Source organism: Cariama cristata, unplaced genomic scaffold, assembly GCF_000690535.1.
Source record: "Cariama cristata isolate BGI_N322 unplaced genomic scaffold, ASM69053v1 scaffold11841, whole genome shotgun sequence".
NCBI lineage: Eukaryota > Metazoa > Chordata > Aves > Cariamiformes > Cariamidae > Cariama > Cariama cristata.
The window spans coordinates 15,775-24,325 of record NW_009599885.1 but is presented as its reverse complement, the minus strand read 5'-3'; the positions used below and the strand labels follow the sequence as shown (position 1 = coordinate 24,325).

The window sequence follows — 8,551 nt, the reverse complement described above, 5'->3', positions numbered from 1 at the left end:
TAATCAAAGCTGACAAGGCTGCATGCCAGACTCCACCACCTGCTGAGTCAGCAGATTTTCTCTCCACTGACAGGCGAACACGTCCCTAAACAAAACAGTGTCAAAAAGGCTTTTGCCACAGGGCTCATGGGCTCCTGGAAGAGCAAATCTCAGCCAGCCAGCTTGAGGAGGAGCTGAGCTGCTGCTGCACCAGCTGAAATCCTGAGGTCCCCAGGGGAGCAGCGGAGGGTTGTGAGGGGCTCTGAAGGCAGGAGGAGAGAGCCACAGGTGTCATGAGAGGGACAGTCTCATCACCAGGCTCTTGTCAACACCAGCTGCTGGGGTGATTGGAGCGGTTTTGGCCTGATCTTCCTGGCCCCACAGATCTCCCTTTCTCTCTGCCCGGCAAGGAGAAGTTGGCTGGATGCCAGCAGCAGCTCTCCAGTGCCTGGAGGTCCCCAGCGAGCTTGGATCCTTGCATTGCTCTTTGTCACTTGCTTCTCCATCAGTCATCCTGGAGGACAGGTCACACTAACCCGATCAGTGAAGAACACCGATCTTGGTCTTAACCCGCAAGGGCTGCCATTTGTTCCATCCTGTGATGCCTCCGGCAAAGGTCTGGGAAAGCAGTGGTCTGCTTCCATGTTAAACACTGTGTCACATCCCCCACACCCTGCCCGAGTTGTCCTCTTGGCATCTCTTCAGGGAGCAGAAGCAATACCACCTCTTGCTGTCCTTCTCCTAGGAGCCACCAGCTCCAACCCAAGACACACGCAGAGGGTTAAGACAGGTTGTGAAATCTTACACAAACCAGTTGATCTTGTTTGAGCGCCAGCGGGTTTACCAGCCAACACCCTCTTCGTTAAACCGCTTCTGTGATGATTACCACCTGGACCAGCACGCGCGGTGCCTCTGAGGGTGCAGCCGTGGGCTGCGGGGCAGGGTGCTCTCGTCGCTGGGAGAAGGGCACCGTGACGGATGGAGAAGGAGCCCCAGGGCCAGGCCCTCTTTGAGGGTGCGTAGCAGGTAATTCAGTGGTTTGATGCAAAAGACAACATAGAGGCACATATCTTCATAAGCAAAATTCCTCGTGCTAAACATGCATTTTAGCCAAAGTTGATGGCATACCCAAACCAGAAATTAAAGGGGAATAAAGATGATCTTGCTCTCACTCCACCTTTTATGCACTGAAATCGTATCGATATCGGGAATGAAACAGCAAGAAGGTAAAAGGCAGGGCTGAAGTCTGAAGACTACCAGCAGACAGAGGCAATCGTGAGTGCTGCGAGAGGTCGAACCTCAACCCTTTGGGTTTCCTTCTACCGCTGGAGAACGGCAGGGGTATCACAGTTCAGACAAGGGGCTCATGCCAGGCACAGCATGAATTTCACAGTTTGTTTTCTGTCTCCTCTGTATTAACGATGGATTGGATTTTGCACATTTCAGCAGTAAATTAATCAGCCTAGAGGGTCTGTTGAGCAGGTCTGCTAGTGCAACAGGTTAAGGACTCCTCAGTCCCCTCAATCCGCCTCCTAACTAGTAACTCACAACACGGATCTGTAGTACTCTGTTGTAAGGCCAATATATTCCCTGGTATTTTGACCTCTCATCTGGATCACGAGCTGCCCGCTGTTTTTGACAGCGATCCGTACATTTGGTGATTCGGACCTCTAGGGGAAGAAATACACCCTTGCCCTATTTTTTTAATTCTCAATAATTAAAGAGGTCAAACCACAGCATGGGTGAAAGCCCAAAATAGGCCTATGAGCATGTGACTGAAAATTGTCCATTTTCAGGTTTGGGCTGGAAATCCCAGCTCCTGTCTCAAAAGGCAGGTCCCGCTGCAGACTCTGTAGGAGCAAAGGGGCAAAAAAAATCTCCAGGCTGTTTTTTTTTGGGTGGAACTCAGCAAGTTTATAGCTGGGTTTGACGTGGCACTGGTGACAGCTGGACCTGCTGGTCCTTGCCTCCTGAGCTTCTCTAGTTTGGTGTAGCAAATTCATTCTTTGCGAAAGATCCCAATTTGGGAAGCAATATAAAATGGTGGTTAGGACTTTCTCTGAGTTCTCATAATTTTGTGGATGACATAACATAAGCCTGATATCGTTTCACTTGAAAGAGGAACCTGAAGTGTGTTAAGTGAAGGTGCAATCTTAAGTATATATGTGATTCATCCACAGAACCCTCAGCATTATGTTGCAAACCAATGGCAACAGCCTCCAATCCTGCATACCAATTTCTTACTCCGACCAACCTTTTATTAGGCAATTCATTGACAGATTGACTTTGACCGATGCTCCCCGAAGTGAATTCTTCTCCTTTTACTATTGAGATACAGGTCAGGGGTTGGTATACCTTTGCAAACACTGAGTTGCACACTCTAAATTAAGTACAACGTCTTGCAGAGATCCACAATGCAGCTGGTGATGGTGGTGGTGGTGGTGGTGGTGGCACCACCGGATGCCTTATGGCAATCAGTGCTTTGAAACCAGCTTTCCAGTGCTGCAAGCTGCTTGGCTGATGTCAGTTTGGGATACAGGGCAATGCTTTAATCTTTAAACATAGTTTTCTCTCTGTTAAAAGGCGAGGGATGCAGAGGTTACAAATTAATCTCGCTGAGTCTTAATCCACCCAGCCTGTCAGCATTCTTATTTTCTTTTGATGGGAGGTCCTAAAACCTTCTGCTCTTTGGATCACTGTGGGCATCTTTTACCATGTGCAGAGACTTGCAGGCAGAATGGTGCACAACTTTACAGACAAAAAACTATTTTACCTGCTGGCGAGCACATGTAATAAATAGATGGGGCTAGCATGCTGTTAGGCTAAGCACAAATATGCTCTCCTGACGAGTGGCTCTGCTGGCTGGGTGATTATCGGTGAGGTGGGGAGGTGCTGGTGTCTGTTCCTTGGAAACTTCTGAACTCCTTGTGTTGCTGTTTCTCATTGTCCACCTCTTTAATCAGATTTGCAGGCCGAGATTTTTCTCCCGAGTCCTGGAGTTGCTGACAAGATAGAAATACCTCGGTTCTGGTCACTGGGCAACACCAAGAGGGACTCCATGTTGACCCAGGTCACCTTCTTCATGGTGTCAGCTTCATCTATTCAAATTGCAATACTTTGCCATTCCCACCCCCAGCATAAAAGGTGGGGCTCTCAAAACCTTCTATGCAAGGCATAGACAGAGGACTCATCCGCACCTGGTGCTGGGCTACTCTGCTGCTACAAGCTGACAGATTAACGGCTTTGGCAATCACAGGCTTCATCTCTGAATGGTCCTGTTGGTAAGGTGGAATCAAGGAAACGAGATGGTCTTCTGCCACTTTTGGTGGGCTCTGGAAAGATATCTCAGCGCTGCTTCTGGCTGATGACATTGTTTGAGGCACCCAATTTCCACCTTATTATTAAGTATAATTTAGCTAGTTCTTCTGTTTCTGAAGCTTATAGAATCATAGAATCATTATGGTTGGAAGAGACCTCAAAGATCATCAAGTCCAACCGTATACCTGATGCCACCATGTCCACTAAACCATGTCTTGAAGTATCACCAGCTTCTTTCTCCACTTTTTATTACTGAATTTGTGGCAAATTTGTACATGCCCTTGGATCAATTTCTGTTCATGTGCCCGCACGCGCACTCAAAGAAGGAGAAATGCCTTCTGCAGGTACTCCTCCGCGGATGCTGGGAGGCTCAGCAGCCACATCGCTCTGGTCCGAGTTCACCCCAGTGGATGTGTACAGCCTGCTTTCAGGCAACCAGCCTTGTCAGCTGTCCCCAGAGTCTGAAACTGAGTCACGACGCTACAGATTCCTGCCCTGTTTAAAGCTGTGCAAATATACGCCAAAAAAAAAGAGATATCTTTGGTTGCAAAGAGCCGTTAGTGAGTTAACTCCTACAGGGTAAACAGAGATGCTGGAATTTACTCTTCTTGTCTTGATGTTTTTTTCATTGAAACAGTAAGACCGTAGATGGGATGAGCAAGAAAAGCTTGACAAGAAACAATGTGACTGGAGAGGGATGGCTGGGTGGATTTATGAGGTGAGGAAGGGCTCAACCCCTCCAAACTCCTCTTGCACATTTTATCAGCAGAAAGTCACCAGCTTTTGAACTTTACTCAGCGCAGCGAGGAGGCTCTGGTGAGTACTGTCTCCTACTGCTTTGACCTTTGCCAGCTGTGCCAGGTTCAGAGCCCCCCAGGCCAGATGTGGCCTCTTTCCATTTCATCCCCTGCCTCCTGCCCTCGCTTATCCCCCGCATCTGCTGGGAACCCCCAGCTCTGGACACTCACGTTCTGCTGCTGCTCCCACTCAGGTGGCTTCAGCTGGAGCTGCAGGATGCTAATGAACACCCCGTGCCGGGCAGAGGGTCCCGTATGGTGCCACAGCTGGCATGGCTTGAGCTGGAAACACCTGCTCCACGTTGCAGCATCAGGCTTTGGCGGCACTGCCAGCGATGCCGGAGCTGCGCAGTGTTTGCTCTTGCCTTCGGCACAGCCACCATCCTGCTCACACTGACCCCGTTATCCCCCAGGTGCTGCGGAGAGGTGAGATGTGGCTGCTGCTGGTGGCCCTGTGCCTGGTCCAGGGGCTGGGTGACATCGTCCCGTGCATGGGACCAATCCACGACAACCCCCAGGAGTTCATGAATGTCGTAAGTATTCGGACCTGTCCAGGCTTCCCCATGGGGGTGTGCCCAAAGTCCTCCCTGAGGGACCAGTTGGGCTTTCCCCATCCCTTACTCTGGTGTCTGCACCCACAGGGAGCTGGGGGGGTCTCGGCACATCCCCCTGGGCTGCATTGGGCTATTGGCCAGCTGGTCACTGCCTTGCTCCTTTGTCATGCCTACCTTGCTCCTTAGCTCCTGCCCAGCTAAGATCTATTAATACATTGAATTTTTGAGGATTGCCTCATTTGGCACAGCCAAGAAACACAATGGAGTCAGCTGAGCGCTGCTGTCTCCAGGGATAACTTAATCTCTGACGTACATCGTGCTTGGGACAAGTTCTGCCAGGAGTTGAGTCAAACCCACCTACCTTTTTCCCCACTGGTTTCTCTCCTTGCACAGCCAGATAATGTTTCCACAGGTATCGCAGCAAGGAGCACCCAGTCCCGATGGATGATGGCTATTTCCTGACCATGAACTGGATTCCTGGTGGCAGAGAGGCAGCTGGAAGCAGAGGTGGGCACTCATCTCCCTGCAGCGAGGCTTGGCAGGTCCCCTTCTCCTGAACAGAGAAGGCAAAACAAGGATCTAGGCAAAACGCAGATCTTCTGGGCAAAATGAGTATTGTCTTTTCAGAAAGAGGGATGTGACAAGTCTGCACTGCAAGGAGGGGTGACGGGAAGAGATGTGGGTCCTCCTGAGGGGGAAAAGCACTTTTCTCTGGGTGCTGGTGGGAAGGGAACAGCCTTGAGCTGGCCCTGGGGATGCAGGATCTCCACGCTGTCTTCTGCTGCATCTGGGATGGGACAGCACAACCCGGCGGGCCTCAGGGCCTGGAGAAGGAGGGCCATGGTGGGTCCTTCCCTGGAGCAAGCCCCCTGCCTTGCATCAAGGTTTCCCGACAGCTCAGGGCCAGAGGTGGCAAAAATATTTCAAACTGGAGGAGAAAAAGCACAAGCAGAGAGAAGAAACAGCAAGGGAAGCTACTTTCTCCCCTACAAAAGACTTTCCATTCGCGATATGAAAATATCACAACTCCAGTGGGTTGTGCATCTCCTTTCCCATTCCCAGGTACTCTCATCAAACAAATAGCCTTTTGTCTCTGTCATTTCCAGGACTCGGGTTACCTGTATTGCTCCAGCATGGCTTGGTTTTAGAAGGTAGCAATTGGATTTCCAATTTTCCCAGTCCCAGGCTGGGCTTCATCCTCTTGGATACGGGTAAAACATTTTGATCTGAAACATCTGGGGCAACAGCTGGTCCTGCTGGCATCTGAACCTTTCTGTCAACCAAGAGGAGTTTTGGGATTTCAGGTGAGGAGACCAACAAGGACAGGGCTGGGATGCTGGGCTGTCAGTTTTCCGTGGGAGGCGGGGAGTGGGCCGCCTCCCCCAGCTTCTCTCTTTGCTCCCCAGCTTCCATGAGATGGCTGTGTACGATCTCCCTGCCATGGTGGACTTCATCCTAAGGCAAACCGGGCAGGAGAAACTGTTCTACGTCGGCCATGCTCAGGGCAACTCTCTGGGTGAGTGAGGAGGAGGAGCAGGTGGTGGGCGAGAGCAGGGTACAGGGATGCCACAGGAGAGGGGCATCAACGTCTGTCCCAAACTGGAGACTGCTGAGGACAGGGCTGCATTGGGCCATGGGACCACTTTCCCCACCTGCCTTCTTGGTCCTTCTGCGTGGGAGAGCTTTGCCTCTTGCCCATCCGTGCTGGGCTGTGCTCACACCCAGGAGAATTGCAGCTTCATTTTGTTCAGACCCTGCATCTCAAACAGGAGGTCTGGGGTGCAAGAGGGAATTCATGTGCTTGAGTCCATGTTGCAGTTGCCTGCAGGACCTCTGCAGTCTCCTGCCTGTTTTTTGCAGGTTTCATAGCATTTTCGAGCATGCCGCAGCTGGCTGAAATAAACAAAATGTTCTTTGTGGTGGGTCCTGCCTACACTTTACACATGGGTAAAGGTCCAGTATTAAGTCTTTTCTATCTTCTTGATGCAATAATTAAGGTAAGCATTGTGTTCTTGTTTTGACATCCAAATTGGTTGCATGGTTACTGATTGACAGCGAAAATCAGGAAGCCAACTGGCTTGTGTCGTTGCGGCAAATATCCCCCTGAGCTCCCACCCCACCTCTCTGTTGGTGCCGCCGGGATCTATGGGGAGATGGGGAGGCATTCTCTGAGGGCAGTTTTAATATGCCAGGCTCTCCCCCCTCCAGGGGACAGGAAAACCCATGGATCATCCTGAGATGCCAGGCTGGTTACCCCAGTGGCATCAGTGCTGGTCAGGGACCGACCCACCGTGTCTGTGCCCTGTGGCAGGTGATTTTTGGGATCAAAAAAGGAGTACTGCTGGGACAGGAGTGAAGAGTGGCACTGACCAAGGCGTGCAGCTGCCGGCAGCCCAGCAGCTCTGCACAGATGGGCTTTTCCTTCTTGGTGGATTTAATGAGAACTTGAATGCGGTAGGCATCTTTCCCTGTGATTTTGGCTGACCATATAAGAAATGTCATAATGTCACTGTAGGTGCCACATCTCATTAGGGGCTGGGTTACTTAGCAATGATACTGTCATGGGACAAGGGCACCAAGGATGAAAATGATGAATCGAGAGATTTAAAATTGTGGGGTTTTGGGTCCCCATTACTTCTGTTGGTAGCTCAAATAAATGATGAGAAAGAAATCCAATCTGAAAGCTTGTACAAACTAATTATGAAGAGTTATCTTGCTCTTGGGTCATAACATCAAAAATCAAATACCGATTTTGAGATGCTGTTGACTCCAGTATTGTGTTTTAGCTTTCTACAACCTGCCTGGATGTACAGCGCAGGTCTGTATAGGCATGACAGCATGTTGGGTTGTTCACATGCATTGTCTTAAAGTGGACATTAGTGGAAGGCCAGGCTAGATACCAACACCAGAGCTCTGATGTGGCGAGGTCCTTGTGCTGCTGTTGACGTCAGCTTGACCTGAAGATGGAAGTGGGATTTCTGCTGCCAGTTACACCAAGGTGTCCTAAGGTATTAGTGGCTGTGACTGAGAAGTCAGGAGGCCAGGTGGACACTCAAGGTAGAGAGATCATGTTGGAGCTGTTCCTCAGAGGTTTCCCCAGGGTAAGGTTCACTGCGTCCTGCTTTGGGGCAGCCTAGGCAAAGCAAACGAATAGCAGACTGGATGAGAGTCAAGTGCTATTGACTTTAGCCTCAAACGAGTGTCAACTCCTGACTGAGTATCATTTGCAGTAGGACTTTCTTTTGTTGGCAGACCCAAAGAGATGTGTAGATATCACATTTTGCTGACTACATATCCACCAAAAATCTCCTCCACTGGGGCCAGGTAGGGATTCTCCTATTCATTGCACCTAATAACCCAGTGGTCACTCCTGGGTTGACCGGGTTGATGGTCTGAGATGTTGCTCCATTCACCATGTGGACAGACACGGTGGCAGAATTGGTGAAGCTTCCCCTCTCCCTGTGTTTCCTTGGAGGCCACACGGTTCCTTGCCATCAGCCTTGTCTTCCACCCTGCATGTGGGTTTGCTCAACTGGGTGACACTTCTGCCTGTTGTAAAAAAACCTGCCCTTGAAAGGGACTCCTTGAGCACCAAAACCCCAGTCTTGGGGAGTGTTTGAACCATGCTGGTTCCCTGGTGCAACCCCTATGCTGCCAAGCCAACCCCCAGCTCTGTAGACACCTACATATTTCTGTCATGCCCTATACTGGCCTAAGGAAATGGTCATGAAGATTTCAGGGGCCCCTGGAAAAGGCTGAGACCACTGCTGCAGGAGCACACGACAGTCCATTGCCAATCGTAAAGTGAGCCAAGAGTGGTGGAAAAAGCCAATATGTCCAGTTGAATTTGTCCAACATCCATATGCTTCTTCCTCCAAGGTGAAGACATTTCAGCATACTTGG

The 8,551-nt window shown here is 50.3% G+C and overlaps 1 pseudogene; it reads left to right on the top strand.

The window, feature by feature from the left end:
* The first annotated feature begins 4,525 nt into the window (after window positions 1–4,525).
* Window positions 4,526–8,551, top strand: part of LOC104169035 — a 5,618-nt pseudogene continuing 1,592 nt past the window's right edge.